This window comes from Gracilinanus agilis, chromosome 3, assembly GCF_016433145.1.
Source record: "Gracilinanus agilis isolate LMUSP501 chromosome 3, AgileGrace, whole genome shotgun sequence".
NCBI classification, from domain to species: domain Eukaryota; kingdom Metazoa; phylum Chordata; class Mammalia; order Didelphimorphia; family Didelphidae; genus Gracilinanus; species Gracilinanus agilis.
This window is the reverse complement of record NC_058132.1, coordinates 502,488,330-502,505,868: the sequence shown is the minus strand read 5'-3', so window position 1 is coordinate 502,505,868 and position 17,539 is coordinate 502,488,330. Positions and strand designations below refer to the sequence as shown.

Below are 17,539 nucleotides of genomic sequence, written 5' to 3'. Positions count from 1 at the left end.
GAGAGAGAGAGAGAGAGAGAGAGAGAGAGAGAGAGAGAGAGAGAGAGAGAGAGAGAGAGAGAGAGAGAGAGGAAAAGAATGAAGTGGGGGAAGGCAGAAAAATGATGTGGCACATCAGGTCCTCCAGGGTTTGGAGACAGATCTCTCATCCTTGCCTGCTGAGTTCAGACACGGAGACTGATATAATTGAACTGAGGAGACACATAATCACTCCTGATAGTGCCTGTTTTGTAATTGTCTTGTTGCTGAAGTTCTTCCAGAATTTGGGTGCTGAGTTCCTATGTCAAGGAATAGAGGTTTCCTGATTCTGAATTCTCAGTTCTGATGGTAGTGGCTGAGTTGCTGCCCCAGTGTTCCTAGCTTCTCTCAGATGACCCTGGGGCAGAGACTGGGCTGGACTTACAGCCTTCCATCTCTTAGTAGACATGTGGGGAAGGATGAAGGCAATTTGCTTAGAGCCACAGGGGTTGGGATTGCTTGATGGTGACGTATAGCTTTGGTACAACAACGTTCAATATTTTCAAGTGAATTGTTCTGGTTCTTAACTATGGCAAAAAGGTTAAGTGATTTGTTTTAACAGCAGCTGGATTTAATAAGAAATTAAGGGCTGCCAAAGGTCAGGGGTAAAATGAACCAATATAGAATGATCTGAATTCATATCCAAAGTCATCTCTTAGAAAATTAAAACAAAAGGTCACAGCTAGGTGGCTTAGTGGATAGTCAGGTCTGGAGATGGGAGGTCCTGGGTTCAAATCTAGTTTTGACCCTAGTCATTTATTCCCAATTGCCTGACCCTTACCACTCTTCTGCCTTGGAACTAATACTTGGTATTGATTCTAAGACAGAAGGTAAGAGTTAAAAAAAAAAAAGTAAAAGGAAGGGGGTGCTACCTCAAATTCTCCTAAAGAACCTGCTATATTAGTAACAAAACCATGATTTAGACAGCTCAAATATTAACTCCATTTTGTAGATGAGGATATAGATTCATTTTGGCCTGGGTTCCAAAGCTTATCAGTAGCAGAGAAAGGATTTGAACTCAGATCTTTGGATTACCCATAGTTTTCTTGGTTACCCAACACTGTTTAAATCTGAATGCACCAGCTTGTTCCATCTTCAAACACACTGTGTCCGTAGAACAGTCTTAAGAATACATTTTCTATTTAAACCTGCTCTTCTTGCTTAAATGTCCTGCTTTTTAGGGTTATTTATTATTGCTCCTCCTATTCTACATTATCCTTCTGTACTCTCCCAGGAACCTTTGATGGCTGCAAATCAGACGCCCAAGGTTTCACTGAATCATTACTTTAAAAAACTTTGGATCTAGCACTGAATTTCGGGGATCACTCTTGTCCTTTTCCTGGAACCATCAACATTTAGCCCATTTGCTGCCAATCTGTAAATTCCCAGATCTCAGGCGGCTCTCTCCAGATGTTTCTGCAACAGTGTCTGGAATATTCTGCCCAGGGTGCAGCTCAGCGATGTTTATAAATCACGAGAAATCCATATTACAGCTGTGTCAGATGGGAAGCTTGGGGACGATGTGGTTAAAATTAAAACTGGTAAAGCAGGACGCCCCCCCCCCAGTATAAAGCCATAGGATCACGGCTTGGGAGCTGGAAATGACCCCAGATGTCAACTTGTTCATCCTTCTCCTTATAGAAATGAGGAAATTGAGGCTCAGAAAGGTTGTGGCTTGTTCAAAGTCATTCAGATTTCTACCAAAGACAATATTTGAACCCAGTTCCTTTAACTCCAGAGCCAATGGGCTTATACCTTATTGGCTGTAATGAGTCACAGAAGATGCCATCTTACCATCACTGCTTTGGGGAAGAAAATTTATTCTTGCCCCTAAACCCCCAAATTTAAAAAACCAAAAATACCTTACTTTCCATCTTGGAATACTGTGTTTTGGTTCCAAGGCAGAATCTTGGTAAGGGCTAAGTAATGGGGGGTAAGTGATTTGCCCAGAGTCACCTAGCTAGGAAGTGTCAAATTTGAACCCAGGACCTCCCCTCTCTAAGCCTGGCTCTCAAACCATTGAGCCACCTAGTTCCCCCCTCCCCTTTTATTTTTAACCAGCACAGATCCTTTCAAATGCCTCCTTTCCTTTCCCCATGCAATGTTTAGCAAGCAATTAAATTTCCACCTTACTGGAAAAGCTAAAAATAAAGCTCCCATGTTCAGACTACATGAAGCTTCTCCTCGGTAGGATAGTGCTCTCTCCTCTTCCATGGAGTGGCGGCCTTTGTACTGAGACCCAGTGGGCCTGAAAGCTGATAAGCAGCTGACTAAATGAGTCTTTTAACTGCTAGAGCCCTGAGAAATGAAGTCATATTTCAGTTACTTCCATCTTTCTCCCAGCATTTCCCCCAGCCTTTAGCACCCTTCCTAAGGTACAGATAACAGCATAAACAAAGACCAAAGACGGTTGCACTTAAAAATAGAAAATGGCCAGGCCCCCTCTTAGGGTTTTATGATGATGAATTTTAAAGATGCCCTGAATGCTTCCTGGGTTGGATCCTTTTAATTTACTCCTCAGACACAAGGAATACATTTGAGAAATGCTCCCCCCGCCCCGATGAACAGCAAACACTTGGCTGATTTGAAAGGGCATTTTTGTAATTTTATGGGTTTCTGTTTGTTTATTTGAAGCCGATTCTGTAAAACATCCTCCTGTTTAGATGTTTTGTCACTTTGAGCAGTGGAGCCAGGTTTGTTTCTGTCTGGACAGGGAGTTAAACTTGTAAAGATTCTTGCAGGATCAAGGGCTAATCATTCCCACCACCATCGCCACCATCACCATCGTGTCACCACCACAGCTAGCCTTTAGGTAGTGCTTTTAAGGTTTGTAAAATACATTTCATTTTATCCTCCTCACAATCACTCTCAGAGGGAGGTGCTCATATTCTTCTCGTTTGACAGATGATAAAACTGAGGCACACAGGAGGTTAACTTGCCCAGGGTTGCACAGCTAGGAAGCGTCTAAGGCAAAGATTTGAACTCATCTCCCTAAATTCCAGTCAAGCAAACTCTCTATGGCACCACCTCCTAGATTTGTAGCTGAAAAAGGACCTTCTAGATTTAGTTTGAACATTTTAGAGATGAGGAAATTAATAGAAATGTGGCTCAATGGTTAAGAACACTGGACCTGGAGTCAGGAATCTGTAAGGTCTGTGTATAACCTAGGTGGTATAGTGGATAGAGTGTTAGATTGTCAGTCAGGAAGATATGAGTTCAAATCCAACCTCAGTCACTTCCTAGATGTGGGACCCTGTACAAGTCACTTAACCTCTGATTGCCTGAGAAAAGGATCTACTGGATTCACTGGAGAAGGAATTGTTGAGCCATTCCAGTATCTTTGCCAAGGATCCCTCAGGAGTCCTAAAGAGTTGACTGAACAACTGACAACCACAGCAACATAAATTCAATATGTTAATTTAGGTCTTTTTTTTTAATCCTTACCTTTTTGCCTTAGAATCAATATTGTGTATTGAACCCAGTTCCTCTAACTCCAGAGCCAATGGCTTTGTACTTTATTGGCTGTAATAAGTCACAGAGGATATTGCCATTTTCCCATTCATCACCATTTTGGAAAAAAAAAAAGCTTCCTCTTGCCCCTAAACCTAGAATCTTTTTTTTTTAACTCATACCTTCATCTTAGAATTAATACTGTGTATTGGTTCCAAGGCAGAAGAGTAGTAAGGGCTGGGCAATGAGGGTTAAGTGACTTGTCCTGGACCACACAGTTAGGAAGTGTCTGTGGCCAAATTTGAACCCAGAACCTCCCATCTCTAAGCCTGGCTCTCAATCTACTGAACTACCTATCAACCCCTATAGTCAACTTTTTGATTAAAAAAAACTGATTTGATGGGGAAACCTTCCAAATGCCAATAATCGCATCCCAATTTGATATACTTTGTAAAAGTTTCCTTCTCTCCTTTTATTACGTGGACAAGCCTGAATAGCTTTCTTCCCAGCTCTTGCCTCTGCTGCTCTCTCTGCCTCCCACATTCCTCTCGGGCAGCAGGGTGACATATGACTGAGTGCTATTTCATTATTCACGAGATCCTTTTTCTGGAGCAAACTTAAGGACTGGAGGCAGAGCTCACCCTGTGACCTTTCTAAATAGTGGGAAGAAATAATTCATGAAGGATGAAAATGGAAGCAAGATGTGCCATCTGAGGTCTTGGCAAGATGAACACGCCATCGGGATTCCCTCAGCAGTCCTAAGGAAGGCAGGCAGTTTTGTCTCAGTGCCAATATGACTTTTTCATAGGGGTTCAAGAGTATTTGTATCTAAGGATCCACGCTGTTCCTTGTGTATGTATGAGATGGCTTAGTGATGGATGCTTTGGCAATGAGACATGGCCACCAAGAACATTCTTCTGAAAGCCAGTCTGAGCGCAAAGAGATAGGTGCTTCTATGGTCTGGGGGATTGCAAGGGGAAATGGATGGCTTTATTCCATCATCTTATATTAAGCTTTCAGGCAGGTTCAGGGAGCTTTTTTTAAGTGGCCCAATCTGAATTTTTCTCAGAGTCATTGGCCTAATATCCTAATCTCCAAATAACCATTTGGGGATTAAATAAAGATGCAAAGCTTTCTTGTGTTCCTACTAAGTATGCCCCTTTGATGCTCTACTATCCTCCTTTAGTTAGATCTGAAAAAAATCTGATGACTTAAGGATCTAAGCTAAATTGAAAGGAAAGGATACAACTGGGAAAGTTCTGACTCCAAACCTTAGTCTTATTTATGTCACCACCTTTCCAGGGATTCTAGTTCCTTTCTTAGTGGCTATCCAAAGGGATCCTGACTGTTACCGCCAATAGTTTTCAAGATTCTCTTAATCTTCTTTGGGCTATAAACTTTAGCTAGAATGTAAGGTAGCTTGTGGTTCTTCTGGGATCTATATTCTTCTTGGCATTTGATTAAAAAAAATCTGTTGTATCCAATTCATAGTCCCTTTTCCCTTCCTAGAACTAGACACCATTTTCCTCCCTCTTTCTCTTCTTAGCTTTGTCTAATACACAAACACAGACACAGATACAGACACACACACACACACACACACACACACACACACACACACAAAGTTTATTTTTTAGGACTTATTTACAAAGGAAAAGAAAATAGACACATCTGGAAAAAATGTACCAGACACAGTTAATTAGACATACAAACAAAATAAAACAAGCTTAGGCCTAGATTATATAATACTTAATGCCTATAATATTCTACTGGTTATATCCCTTTAGATTTATTTCATTCTATGACCCTCTTTAAGTAGCAGGGAATCACTAGGGAATCCCCAGTTGGGGTTGGGGGGGGGTCTATGATGCCGCAGTCCTTAGAACATATTTGGATTTACATGGTGGGTTATCTGGATTATTTCCTGACTGGTTCTAATCCAACACATGGAACCTTGGAAACCTGTTTGCAATCATACATGACTGAGAGGGAAGCATTGTGTGAAGAGCTAGATGGAAACTTAGTTTGTATACAAGGTATGACCTGGTGGTCTTCTCTTTCTTCCTTATTGGGGAGTGTAGGGGCAAGGATCAAGGAGGCAGATATGCTGGGATCTGCCACCTGATGGGGGATAGAACAACTGATCTCTCTCTCCACTCCTTGCCTGGGAGTGCCCAGGCAAGTTTGGGGGCTCCATTAGTCACTGTCCAAGGTCCTATTTGGCAACAGAAGCCAATAGCAGAGTGTAGGAGAGGTGGTAGTGGTGGCTGCTGGAGTGGTAGGAGAAGACAGAAAAGTGCCTATGGAAAGGCAGTTACCTAAGGATGACAATGACTTCTGAAGACAAAGTATACACTGTGGACTCTAAAAAGGCACTAATCACTAATCCTCACAGTCTATCAGAGAGCTGTGAATAAGGAGGGGAAAATGACTCCCAAGGTCAGGTGTCCTGAGATATTCTTGCACCCTACATATCTTCTACAAATATTCCCGGCTGCCTTTGTATTTTAAATTTGACGGCATTCTCTCAATGGGGTCGGGGGAGAGTGGGCCCCAATTTGGGGGTATTGTTTTTATATCAATTGTTCTCCTATACCTCCTTGGTAAATCTCATTTATAGAAGTTAATGGAGTTTAACTCATTGAGTGTAGTGGAGAGCATACCAGTGGGGGCTTAGATGCTATGGTTTTAGACACCTCAGACTTGTCAGAGTTGCTCCTAGAACTCTAGGGAGAGTAGTAGTTAGTCACCCTCTGGAGACAACCTGCCAGTGCAAGTGGGATTTGGGAGAGTGAATATGGTCAGGGTTCCGACGGGATCCTAAATTTATACTTTAACACTTTCAATTGATTCTCTTATCTAGCTGTGCTAGAAGGAGTTCTTTTGTTTTTCATACAATTCCAGACTAATTGTGAATCAGGAAGCCTGCTAAATGTCTAGTGTTCCTTTTTAGCACTCCACTCATATTACTAAATATCCAATTTACAATATTCCCCAATCCCTCAAAAATGCAAAAGAGGTAGGGACTGTGTTTCTCAATCATAATTTAAAAACCAGAATAATTCATCCCAATAATCAGGGGACTCTGCCTTGGGGCCTCAGGGCTCTTATAAAGCTCTAAAACCCAAATCTATAGAAGATTTTTGTCTCTTTATTGTTTACAAAAGACAATTCCTTTTCCTAGAGTACTGATTCCCTTTCCCTTATCCTCCCTCGTCATTTTAGATATGTTTAAAACTGAGATATAAATAGGTGTGAATATCAGCCCTGTCATTTGTGACATTTAGCATCTCAGTGAGATTTCTGAAGACCTGGAACAGGACAGATCAAACTAGAATGTTAATCCTTTCCATCCTCTTTTTCGAAGGTAAAAGAATAAACTATACAGCTAGATGAAGGCAGAATGACTGGGACAGCTTTTCTGACAATTCCTTTTTATTGTGGAGCAAGAGAACAGGGAGAAAGATGTATGTTAAAGTGGGAGAAGAAGTCTTGGGAACATCTCAGTTTCACTGAATTTTCCCTTCACAAATCTGAGACCAGGATCTAAGTTTAGGAATTGTAACCATTCCCTTTACTTTCTGCATCTCCACGCTTTATCCTTTTACTCTCTTCAGGTCAAAGCACAGGAACTGATTCTTTGGTTCCTAAGGAATTTTCAGACTTGGAGTTTGTGATGCATAACAGACTTGTAGCTGCCCAGATCTGATGCTTAACAAGCTATGCCAGAAGGGATTTCTATTTCCAGAATTCCCATAGAGGCTATAGTGTCAGTCTCACCAATACACTTCTGGTCTCTGGACCAGCATGAAATAAATACCTTTGAATTTTTTGCCTGAAAGAATAACTATTTTCCTCCTCTGTTCCCTTCATTTCTTCTCCATATCTCTCCCTTCAAACTTTGGCTGTCAGAGGCAACAGAGAACAACTGTCAACTTTTCCTTAAATGCAGAAAAAGTCAAATATCTACTCAGTGTAACATAGCCATATTGATGGAATAGAGAACCCAAGTATGGGAAATTTGAGGTTCTCATTGTGGCAAAAAGTTTGCTTCTATTTCTTTGGACAAAGCAAAATGGAAGAAACACTTGATGAAGTTGAAATTAAAGGTTAAAATTATATAATTGTGAGATTTGGAGTTGGAAGGCACCTGAGAGAACATTTAGTTCAACCTTCTCATTTATTTATAATGAAAAAAGGAGGAGAAAAACTGGAAAAGGGAGTTTCTTTGGAAGAAAAGAAAAACTGTTGACCAAGAAGATAAACCTTTGATCTGAGAACAGCAAAGAAATAAGCAAGATCCGGAGATATGGAAAAATAAAAAAAATAAAATAAAGACATGTGCTTTAAGGTGATTGGCTGATTTGCTGATGGGGCGAAAACGAGTATTCTCATTGGCCAATGATAGGTATAAAGGCCAAGATGTTCCACAAGAAAATGTGGGAGGAGAAAAAAGCAACTAGGATGGTAGGTCTTGGGTTTGGAAGTGAGCTAAGCAGTTCCAGGAAAATATGGAGATAAGGCCAAAGAGGATATCAAAAGCATTGGTGGCAGTGAGATTTAGAAGTCAGAAAGCTTCAGATACTTTGAAAGGAAAGACAAACTGGTATGTTCTGAGTAGACTGCTGGATTTGGAGTCAGGGAGATCTGAACTCAAACCTTGTATAGGTCATGTACTAGCTGTGTGCTGGGGCAAGTCACTCAACCACTCTCAGCCTCGGTTTCCTCATCTGCAAAATGGGGATAATAACAGAACCCACTTCCCAAGATTGTTATGAAGTTCTAATGAGATAATTATGGTAGAGTCTTAAGCACAATGCCTAGCACATAATAAGCACTTTATAAAGATTAGCTTTTGTGGTTGTTTATTGTTGTTTTTAGAATCAAGTAAGGTGATAGATGTTAATAGCTTTGCAAACCTTAAACTGCAATATAAATAAATACCAGCTATCAGCACTTAAGCATTATTATGAAAAGAGCTCTTTGTTTTACTGGGAGTTGGGCAGGATGTGTTTCTAGAAGGTGGTAAAACATGTTTCCTTCTGAGCTTTACATGACATGCCTCAGCCTTTATTTAATTTAACCTTTAACAAATTGGCGAATTTCCTTGTTTTCTGTTTTCAAAGTAGAAAACATTGCTAAAGGGTCCTAACCTCTGGATCTTTTTTTAGAGGGGGTTTGAGTTCAAATCTTACCTCTGGGTGTTACTCTCTAAGTCAATTACTCCTCCATGGATCATATAATTGGGGGATGGATTAATTTGAGGTCCCCTTTAATGCTAGACTTATAATACCTATGGATCCTCACTTTACAGAAGAGCTAGAGTCCCAGGGAAGTTATCATACAGCCAATAAATATCTGAGGTAGAAGTTCTCTGATTCCAAAGCCATTGTCCTTCCCACTACTCATAATCTCATCAGTTGCTACCGTGTCTGTCTGTGTCTGTCTGTGTCTGTCTGTGTCTGTCTGTCTGTCTGTCTGTCTGTCTGTCTGTCTGTCTGTCTCTCTCTCTCTCTCTCTCTCTCTCTCTCTCTCTCCCTTCCCGTCTATCTTAGTATCAATTCTAAGACAGAAGAGTGATGGGGGCTAGGCAATCAAGGTTAAATGACTTGCCCAGGGTCGCATAGCTAGAAAGTGTATGAAGTCACATTTAAACCCAGTTCCTTCTAACTCTAGGTCTGGCACTTTATCCACTGTGCTACCTGGCTTCTCCTCCACCTTGTATAGTTCTAATAGAGCTGATTTTAAACTCTGATATTCCCCTTTCATGCACAGACCACTGTTCTCCATTTAACCCACTTGTCCAGCTGTCATTGTTTGATTTCTTAATGTTCTTCAGCTTCATTTGTTCCACCATTTCGCACCATGTCTGATCTTCTCATGGCATCAAAACAGAAAATATCTGGAGAGTCCTTCAATTTGCATCCTTCTGGCCAAAGAGTAAGGCAAAGAGGGGTAAACTTAGAGGATCATAGTATGGGAGCTGAGCTGGACTCAGAGGTTATCTAGTTCAACCCTCCCTGTTACAGGTGAGAAAATAGATAAAGCTCAGAGAGGTGAAGTCACTTGCCTACGGCCACAGAAGCACTGAGTGGCAGGTCTGAGATTTGAACCCAAACCCTCTGGCACCCAATCCAGCACACTTTCCACTGTACTATGTTGCTCCTCACTTGGGATCTCCTTCAACTTGATGGGAAACCTCAAATCCAGGTGAAAGCTCTTTTGTACCTTTTGAGGGATGAGGTGGCTAAAATGCGAGGCTGAGATGGGATAATCCAGGTGAATGGAACTCTGGGATCATCTGAAGATTCTGGGTGGAACCCTGGTGATGTTTCTTATATATGACGCCAGAGGTGTGCTAGTCAGTGTTTAACAACCAGGTCTTCTAAAAGCCAGGTAAACTTTTTTTTTTTTTAAACTCTTACGTTCTGTCTTAGTATCAATTCTAAGACAAAAGTAGCAAGGGCTGGGCAACTGGGGTTAAGTGATTTGCCCAGAATTATATAACTAGGAAGTATCTGAGGTCAAATTTGAACCCAGGTCCCCCAGACTCCAGGATCTATCCATTGTACTACCCAGCTGCCCCCAAACCAGGTAAACTTTTAAGTTTAATCTTGTTATTAACATTTTCTCTATCACTTTAAGTTTAGGCAGTCAACAAAAGAATAAATCAAGCCTTGATTTGTAGCATTTGCAGATTTCCGAGGTCAAAATGTTCACGCAAAATATTTAGCAATTGAGTTTGAAGGAGATGGTTCTGGCACATCCCTCAGCTATGTCTGTAAGGAAGGACACCTCTGTATATGTACAAAGTGCCTGAAACGAGTGCCTAAAAGGCTTCTTTGGATAAAAATAAAATGATTCCCTCCCCACAACTCTGAAAGGGACGTCGAGACAAATATCACCCCCAGCAAGTTTTAAACATTCCCATGGTTGTAGAGCTATTAAGTGTGAGCTTGCTGGATGGAGGGATAAAAGGAATCTTAAAAGCAGGTATTTGAACCCAGGAAACTGAAGCCCAATTCCCCAGAGAATGACAATCCAGTCTTGTGGCTATTTTCTATGCAGAGCAGGATGGCTTTGCGATTCGTGCCCCATGAAAAGGTAAGGAGCTAGAGTATCAGGTTTACCATGGAGCCATCCATTTCATTGAGAAGAGAAAGCTCAAGAAGGAGACCTCAGATTTATAGCTCCACCAACACACAGAGATGTGGGTAGGATTTCTGTAAGGGAATTCTAGGCCTGGAGCCAACATCATCATTGTCCCTCTCAATGGCTCCTGATGAAGCAGCCTCAGGGTACGGTGCCTGAAATGGTGTGAGGCCTTGGCATGAGCAATTAGATGACAGCCGGTTCTTTTTGATCTTGAAAAGGATTTGCACAGAGCCTAGTAATCATCGTGCATGTATGGAGGCTGGTTTTCCTCTGGTTAAATGACTCAAAATCCCCAGTATGGCCCCCTAAGGATAGCAATTCTGGGGCTTAAGGAAATAACCACCAAATCAACATTTTGGAAAGAGGAAAACCTTTAGGTTCTTGGCTAGTGATTGAGTGCCTCCTAGATGTATACCATCACAAGGGAGATACTAGGTTTAGATAAGACATCCGCATCATTCTCATGTAGTTTAGTGTGTCTAGTAGAGAAAATGATACATAAAGGGCAGTGGGTAGAGTCCCAGGCTTGGAGCTGGGAGGATTCCCAGATCAGGTTCAGATCTGATCTTAGACCCTTCCCAGCTGTGTGACCCTGGGCAAATCACTTAACCCCAACTGCCTGGCCCTTCCCACTCTTCTGCCTTAGACCTCATATTTCTATCCATCCTAAGACAGAAGTTAAGGTTAAAAAAAGATACAAACACATATAACCATACTATAAAATGGTACACAAGTGTAATGTTGTTGTTGCTTGGTTATTTGAGTCATGTCTGACTTTTTATGGCCCTAACTGGGGATTTTTGGCAAAGGTACCCCTGGAGTGGCTTGCCATTTCCTTCTGCAGTTCATTTTACAGAGGAGGAAAAAGGCAAACAGGATTAAGTGATTTGCCCAGGGTCATACTGCTAGTAAGTGTTTGAGGCTGGATTTGAACTTAGGAAGAGGAGTCTTCCCCACTCTGGGCTTGGCATTTTATCCCCTGTGCTCCCTAAATAAAAAGACAAATAAAAATAAATGAAAAGATATAAATATAAATATAAAGCTGCCCACATAAATATAAAGAGAGGGATAAATAAGGTCTATGGAAGATATGGATGGTGGGTGAGGGTTACAGTTCGGGAGATCTGGGAAAACTTCCTGGAAAAGGTGGCATTTGACTTGGATAGGGAGGATGTGGAGAGGTGGAGGGCATTCCACAGAGGATGGGAAATCCAAAGCAGAGAGGGGAAATGACAAATTGCCTTGCTTGGCTTGGTTGGAACATGTGAATACTATGCAGAGTATGCGGAGGGGAGTAAAATGAGATTAAGCTGAGAAGATGGAAAATAATCTCCTGATTGGGGAAGGTCTGGAATGTCTATCTTCCCTGAGCAGGCAATGGGGAACTATTGAAGGGTTTTAGAAGTAAGAGTAATATGACCAGGTGAATGCTTAAGGAAGATTAATTTTACTGGATTTGAACTCAGCCAGCAGGGACAACTTTGGCCACATTAAACAACTCATCTGTAGATAATTTTGGCCTCTCTTCTCCAACTAACAAATATAGCCCTGGTTAGAATCCCACACTGAGAATAGATCTTGACGGTCACTTGGCTTATTGTGATCAAGGTGAGGTTCTTTTACACCCCTATATTTTAAAAATATTTTATTGATGATCTTTAAATTCTTAATTATTTCCCCCTCCATACATATAACTCTTCCTTATAACAAATAAAAAAGGCAATATAGTATAGTGGCTAGAGAACTGGCCTTGGAGCCATGAAATCCTGGGTTCAAATTCTTTTCCTGAAACCTACTGGGTCTGTGACCCTGGACAAATCACTTATTGTTGGGCACTCTGGGTAACTGTAGGGGCAGCTAAGCAGTGCAGGGGGGTTAGAGTGCTGGTCCTGGAGTCAGAAAGACTCATTTTCATGAGTTCAAATCCAGCTTCAGATCCTTATTAGCTGTATGACCCTGTGCTAATCACTTAACCCTGTTTGCCTCATTTTCCTCATATGGAAATTAACTTTGCCAAATGTAAAAGGGAATTCGAATTCCTTTTTACACAAGAAAACCCCAAATAGGATCACAAAGAGCCAGACACATCTGAAAAATGACTGCACAACAACAACAACAACAACAACAACTAGACAACTCTAATTATAAATTACAGACCTGAATTGGAAAAAGGAGTTTAATTTCTTCATCTGGAAGTTTTCTGTCATAGATTCAGCCTGATCCCTATCCCTATCCTGTAACAAAGGAGTATAATTAAATAAAACTGACCATGTGTGACAGCATATGCCTCATTCTGCACCTGTAGTCTGGAGCCTCCCCTTTTCCAAAGAGCAACTGGCCCAGGATGAAGAAAGAACTGGTTTGGTTGCCATGGTACCTGCTATTTGGCACCCACCAAAGACGACATGCCTTCAGACGACCTGGATTTTCCCTTGCTGACTAATTTTGGCAAAGGGGAAGGATTACAACATGAAGTACTGGTCTCTGAAGCCCCTGGCATGCCTCACAAAGGGAGGGCATTACCATTGGCACAAGTGCAAAGGAGGAAAAACGGGCAACAGAATCACCCGAGTGAGCCTCACGGCACACTCCCAATCCTGCTTTTCACATCAAGTGAATAATTAAGGGAAAAAGGGAAAGAGGAGGAAATGGAAACCGCTTTTATAGGAGAAACATACACACGCACCCTAAGCAATCTAAACGAAAATCGATAGCCTTGACAAAACTGGATTTTTTACTTCTGGAACACGGTCGAAACGGTGGTCTTGTAAAGTACAATTAGGAATAGCGGCGTGGAGGTCAGTGTGGTGGGGAGAGGCAGGTCCTCAGGCATTTCAGTGAATAAATTCTCTTCTTGGTCTAGGACATGATAGCAGACATCTATATAACTTATTAACATTTGCGAAACACTTTCCATTCCATCCTCGAAAGAACTCTATAAAGTAGGTGCTATATCATAATATCATTAATACCACGGCCAAAGAAACTGAGGCTCAGAGTTCTGTGACTTGCCCAAGGTTACACAGCTCTTAAATGTCAGAGTCAGGCCAAGAGTCCAGAACTTCCTGACTCCAACTGAACCCTCTACCCATTAGACTATACTTCCTCTTACAAGGAAGAGACACCTTGACTGCTGTGAAAACAGTCATTCTCCTTAGGGAAAAACAAATGTCCTGTAACTCTGTTTGGGAGAATGAGAAGATAGATAGTGAAGAGGAGGAACAAGCCTCTGTATCACATAAAGAGGGGCATGACACAACAAGATTGCATAGGAAAATGTCATTGAAGAAAATATCTGGGCAGAATGCACATGGTAGAGAGGGAGGCAGGGGTCATCCCAACAAGATTTCTGACTTTCCTTCCTATAAAATGATGGAACATACCTAAGAAGGTATGCAAAAATCTCTGCTTTTTTCCTTTGCTGAGAACCCTAAGGAAAAATGAAAAGATGACTGGTCTTGAATTTATGTCCTAAGCAAGGAACATAATTTAAAAGTGAAAGGAGGTTGGGGAGCAAAAGAACTCAGAGGTGGCTCCCTCTTCAGTGTTTTGGGGAGGAAGAAAATTCCCATGACTCACCTTAGCACAACAAATTTAATTTCAATCTTTCTCCCACATCAATCCATCCTCTCCACAGCTGCAAAATGGATATTTCTAAAACCCAGGTCTGAGTGGGTCATTCTCCAGCTCATGAAGCTCAAGTGGCTCTCAATTACCTTTAATATAAAATCCAAACTCCTCTGTTTGACTGTAAGGCCCTTCACAATCAGGTGGAAGCCTATCTTACCAGGCTTACTGCATATTACTATGCTTTAGGCACTCTAAGATTCAATCAAATTGGCTTCTGTACATGAAAGTCTGTTTCCCACCTCCTTTCCTTTACTCAGACCATCCAAGATGCCTGAAGCACCTTCTTCCCTCTTTGAGAAAGTCCCCAGCATCATTCACAGTTCAATTTAACTCTCCCTCTTTTGGGTTTATTCTGATAATCCCAGTAATTAGGATCTTCTTCAAATCCCTTCAGAGATTATGCCATTTAATATTTTGTAGTTATTCATCCGTGTTTGCATTGGGCATCTGCTCTAAGCTTACATCACCTTTTAGTTCATGAATGTCAATACCTGGCTCCCATTTTTCATTTGTAGGATGCTCAAGAAAATCTGCATTTACCTTAAGAAAAAATCCTTTTGCCCTCAGTTTATTTTTCCACATAAGGGTAAAAAATATAAGAGTTTTGAGCCATAAAACTCAGCAGGGGCTGGACCTATAGTTGGGAGATGGATCAGTTTCAAGTTTCCCAAGTTTTTGGTACTTCTAAATTATTATCCTCGCCTTTGCTTACCTTTTCCCTTAGAGTTAAGAGCCTAAGCTTGGCTCTATTCCCACTACTAGACTGGTGATTAACTCACTTGAATTAACCTTCCTTCTAACATTATCTCTAATTTATCCTGTCTATGTCTTGTTTGTATATTGTTATTTGCATGATGTCTCCCCAATTAGATTGTGAGCTCTTTGGAAGAGGAGACTGTTGAAAAACCTACACGAAATTATGAACAGTGAAACGAGTGCAACCAAGAGACCATTATACACAGCAACATAACTATTGTTTGAAGAATGACTTGTCTATGTCAACCCCTAGAGAAAGAACTGATAAATAAAAATAAGACATAATTTTATATGTACATATACCTTTGTCAAATGATGCCTTCTCTAATTGGGGGAGAGGAGGGAGGAAGTTAGCTGGGTTTTTTAAAGTAGTAAACAAACAAGTAAATAAATATTTTTATAAGGAAGGGACTTTTTTTTTGGCCTCTTTAAAACATCCTCAACACTTAGCACAGTGCCTGGAATATAGGGGGTATTTATTTACTAAGTATTTAATTGACTTGACTTGAACCTTAGGGTTCAAAAATCTGCTGACCAGCACCAAAAAGGAAGAGAAAATATCAAATCCTAATAGTTTGCAATTATTGTATAGGATCCTTGATTTAGAGCTGGAATGTCTAAATCTGGAATTTGGATCCTCTATGGTCCAGTTCTCTGTAGAAGAATTCAGTCCCAGTGAATTTAAATCAGTGGTGTCAAACTCACACAGAAATGGGTCCCAGACTCCTACATATTGACTTAGAAAATCACAAATTAACAATATACATTGTGTGTTTTTATTTATTTTTGTTAACTATTCCTCAATTTCATTTTATTCTGGTTCTGGTAATACTCAGAAGTGTAAGTATATGGCCTGCCAACAGCATGTTTGATACCTTCTGTGACTTGCCCAAATTCATCTGGGCAATACAAGACAAAGGATTATCAATCTAGAGGGCCTTCAGAAGCCCAACCCCTTCTTCATCAAGATGAGGAAACTGAGCCCCATTGGGGTAGAGTGACTAGTTCATGATCATACAATCCTTAATTGCCAGAGGTAAGGTTAAACTAGGTCAGTAACTCTCAAGTCAAGTGTTCTAGAGAGGTCAAATTCAGGATCTTTTCTATTCTATCCTACTGCACTTACAGAATTCAAAAGCACTTACTTGATTCTAATGACCACTCTATGAGAAAGATGTCACCATTGCTATTCTTTCCATTTTACAGCCAGAGTAACAAACTTACAGAGGGTAGCTTAGAAAAGGCCATACTGATAGTAGATGGCTGTACCAAGATCAAAGCCTAGATATCTGTTTCTTGTTCTTTCCACAAGGCTAGATCTTAGCCCAACTGAAATGAAAACAATTCCTCGAGAAATTCATTATAGAGGATTCTAGATTGAAATTCATTCAATCCTCTAGAAATTTTGATGAAAGCCTTCTCATTCCACCAATTTATCCTCCACCATTGACAGAAAACATTTCATTTCTTCTAGAGACCTTTAGCCCTGGCTATTTCCAGATGCTTTAGGAATATTAACTTACAATCAGAATTTATCAAGCCACTGAAAGTGAGAGAATATAAGAAAACAAGGGACTAACCCAAATTGAAGGAGAGAGTTGCAGTTCAGAAGCAGAAGTTTCTCTATTTTAGCTCCAAACTCCTCTCCCTCACCCCATCCATCTTTGGAGAATAATGGGAAAACTAGATGAGAGAACCTCCTTAATTGTATTTGAAAGGGACTCCTTTCTGGAAGAACCTTGGTCTAGAAGACCTCAAAGATCCTTTATAGATTTAAATCTGTAATCTGGTAATAGTTTTCCAATATAACCAACAATTAAGCATACTCAAGGGAAACTCTATCTCATTCCAAATTGTTTACTCAAGCTCTAAGAAGAATTCACATTTTGTATGAAAGTTTGGGGAAAGACACTTCTCCCCATCTCTTTCTGACCTTTTTGCTCCCTCCATTTCTCTTTTTTCCTTTTCTTTCTTCCCCCCACCCTTTCTCCTTCCCCACTCATTCCTCTCACAAAGAAAACCAAAACAAATTAAACTATTCTTTCCCTGCAAGTTAATAATTGCCTATTTTCCAACAGTTTAGGCTGCTTTTCTTCTCTGAAGCTGTCCATGTAGCTTAGGGTGGCATAGTTAAGGAGAGGTTGAAATGAAAAGCCATCAAACTATCTGTATTCTGTCTGTGTGACAGCAGAGGGTCAGGAAGACATCTCATTAGAGGGAAGGGGACCAGGGAGACAACAATTCAGGCAAAAACTTTCATTTCCATTGACCAAAAATAATTTTAAAAATGGAAAATGGAACTCCAAATCTTAGTGTTTGAGCCCACTGGCCACAATAATAAATAAAACAGAAGTAGAAAAGTAAGATTACACCATGGGACAGATCCTATCTATTGCCTTTCAAACTGAAACAAATTATAGAGGTACAAGGGGGCCATTTGCCTCAGAGTGGGATTTACAGAAGAGTTTGTGATAGGCTCAGAACCAACAGAATCACCATCTAGAGACCTGGAATCCACCGTAAAGAAGAC

General features: G+C 40.7%; 1 protein-coding gene across 1 annotated transcript in view; it reads right to left on the bottom strand.

Moving 5' to 3' along the window:
- SH3RF3 (SH3 domain containing ring finger 3) overlaps positions 1-17,539 on the bottom strand; it is a 634,709-nt gene that overhangs the window by 179,577 nt on the left and 437,593 nt on the right. The window lies entirely within an intron of this gene.